The sequence below is a fragment of the Cyprinodon variegatus genome, unplaced genomic scaffold (assembly GCF_000732505.1).
Source record: "Cyprinodon variegatus isolate N-32 unplaced genomic scaffold, C_variegatus-1.0 Scaffold1619, whole genome shotgun sequence".
In the NCBI taxonomy this organism is placed as follows: Eukaryota; Metazoa; Chordata; class Actinopteri; order Cyprinodontiformes; family Cyprinodontidae; genus Cyprinodon; species Cyprinodon variegatus.
In genome coordinates this window covers 13039-15916 of record NW_015152072.1, presented here as the reverse complement: position 1 = coordinate 15916, position 2878 = coordinate 13039, and the positions used below count along the sequence as shown (strand labels likewise).

Genomic DNA, 2878 nt, shown 5'->3' with positions numbered 1-2878 from the left:
AAATCTTCCTGGATGGAAGAGAAACGTCTTCAAACTTGGAAACAAAGTCCAGTGGATTGATTTTATTTTATTTATTTTTTTTAGAATTTGAGTCTGACATCCTGTGAGGTAGCTGGAGATCCAGGCCCCCAGGCAGGGGTCCCTCTGACACAATAAAAGCCTGGAAGATGTTCAGTTTTTATTATTTCTTTACTGTTTGCTTCCAGTATTTAGAGCTTCCGCTCCTCTTTCCATCGATCAGCAGGTTTCTCTCACTGACTCTGGAGGCTTTATTTTGAAAAGTCAGCAGAAAAGTGGTTTCAGTGATCAGATCTCTGTGTTGGTGTCTTTGTTCCCAGACAGGCTGAGACTCGTTCCCAGTCAGGCTGAGACTCATTCCCAGTCAGGCTGAGACTCATTCCCAGTCAGGCTGAGACTCATTCCCAGTCAGGCTGAGACTCATTCCCAGTCAGGCTGAGACTCGTTCCCAGTCAGATGTTGGTTCATGTTGTGAAACTTTCTGTTGTTCAGCTGAGGTGCAACTGCAGCGTTTGCACAACAGTGGTGCTGTTTGTGTTCCTTTGAGGAGATGTTGCTCAGCTTGTTTCAGTCCAGCAGGTGTTAAAGTAGGTCAGCTGTGCTGCAGCTTAAACAGTGATAAGAGTGAAGCTTAGAGGAGACGGCAGGAGGAGTCAGAGGAGACCAGGAGGAGTCAGAGGAGACCAGGAGGAGTCAGAACCAGGAAAGCAGTTTGTTTCAGAGGTGCATTCAGTTGCAGGACATTAAATTATCAGTTTTATCAGACATTAACTGGTTATCTGGGTTTTCTGCCCATCCATGGTGCTGGTCTGCAGGATTTTAGTGTTTCCCTGTAGGATGAAGCTGAAGCTTTGATCTCTGGAGCAGCTGAGGGTTTTTCTTCTTTGGTTTTAACTCTTTAATTCCCAGTAATGACTCCCAGAGGAGAGCAGTGGATGTAGAAGCAGGTGGAGGGACACAGACACACCTGAACCACCTGCTGCTCCTCAGGTAAACAGCTCATGTTTGTTTTCCTGCAATGAAACCAAACCTGATTTAATTGAGGGGGGGGGGGGGGGGGACCTCTGGCGCCCTCTGCTGGCTGACTCTTTAGGAACCAAAAGTTTGTTTTTAGCAAACATTAAAATCCTGGAACCTGTTGGAAGGTGCCGCGGTTCTGGTTCTGGTTCTGGTTCTGGATCTAGTCCAGGAACCCTCAGAACCAGTTTTATGTCCCAGAACCAGTTTTATGTCCCAGAACCTCCTCAGAGCTCTGCTGTGGGTTTGAATGAGGCGCATGCGCAGTGACAGCCGCGCTCGGACTTTGAGGAAACACTTTAGTTTGAGTTTCCAGCCTCCGTGGAGTGTCCGTGGATCCCCCACTCTCTTCATGAACCTCTGCTCAGGTGAGTCTACCTGTTGTGTTACACCACCCGTGTCGTGGGAGTGGGTCCGCAGCGTGGGTCCGGGTCTCTGGGGTGTCCGGGGCGCGCGCGGTTCAGTCCAGCTGTTGATTCATGTGGATCCGCTTCCCACTGGGTCAGAACCACGAATCCCACTGGGTCAGAACCACGTATCCCACTGGGTCAGAACCACGAATCCCACTGGGTCAGAACCACGGACCCCACTGGGTCAGAACCACGGACGGAACCTGCTCGGAATCTCAGCCCCAAAGAAGCGGAGCTGGTAGGTGGGGCTCCGGATGCTCAGTAGAGAACCTCCATAAGTAAATGTGATTTAAAAAATAAAGGATTTAAGAAGTCAAACAAATAACCTCCTGATGAATATAATGATTATTTTCTGACCAAGGACAACATTACTTTAATTCGGCAAAGGTTCCGAGTGTTAAACGAACTTTAATCTTTAAAATCCTGAGATATGTCGGAACTTTTCCGAAGCTCCTGTCGATGCAGCGCCGCCGCTTCGCTGCAGTGAAACGGGAGCAAATTCCTGTGGTTTGACGGGATTAGACGCCTGTTCAGCGAACATGAGAGAAGACGAAAACATCACAGTCTGCAGGAGATTCGGATTCAGCTGGAAACGGATGTGATTCTGTTTCTGTCGCAGCGGAGAAGCTTGATAAAGAGAAAATGTGGAATTTGAGAACAAAGGCTGGTTCGCTGGATCCGACTGATTTCTGCTGCTTCCACCTCCAGACCAGGCGGATTGTGAAATCTAAAATGTTCCATTAAGGCGGTCTGACTAGAAGAGCCTGATAAGGGTTGCCATGGTAACTGATAGAAATCTGCTGAGCCTCAGTGTGAGCGTGCTTAGTCATGGTTCCGAGGTGTCAGTAGAACTTCACCGGTTCTGATGCAGAAAGTTTTGCTGCATGTTTGGGTCTGAATGTTTTGTTCGGTCCAAAGGTTCTGGATCTCTGCAGGCGGTTCCGAGGATGTTTGCCAGAACCGACAGTTTGAGTCAAGAAGAACCTCATTAGTCCTCAGTTCAGCACTAGACTCCACCCTCTCCACCCTTAGAGTCCAGCTGCATGGTGTCCAGATGTTCGGTTCTCTGGATTTAATCCCATCATTGCTGGTTTTGGTTCAGTGGATCTGAGATTAAAGTTAATCCAGAAAAGAATCCGGATCAGGATTCTAAACCTCCAGACCAGCAGAAGTTCTGGTCCAGCAGGACGACCCGAGTTCACCTCTGGCAGAACAAGGACGGCTTCTCCTGTTTTGCCTCCATCCTGAAACTGCAGACGCAGCTGATCATGTGACCGTGCTCACCTGCTGCTCAGGTAGACCAGCAGGTTCTGGTGCTGCAGGCGGTGGTGGACCGGGTCAGCGGGTTCTGGTGCTGCAGGCGTTGGTGGACCGGGTCAGCGGGTTCTGGTGCTGCAGGCGGTGGTGGACCGGGTCAGCGGGTTCTGGTGCTG

The 2878-nt window shown here is 49.7% G+C and overlaps 1 protein-coding gene across 1 annotated transcript in view; it reads left to right on the top strand.

The window, feature by feature from the left end:
* The first annotated feature begins 2738 nt into the window (after window positions 1-2738).
* plekhg3 (pleckstrin homology and RhoGEF domain containing G3) overlaps window positions 2739-2878 on the top strand; it is a 13030-nt gene continuing 12890 nt past the window's right edge. The window contains exon 1 of the mRNA XM_015404030.1: window positions 2739-2871. The gene's annotated coding sequence lies outside the window, so the exon portion shown is untranslated. The remainder of the gene's footprint in view (window positions 2872-2878) is intronic.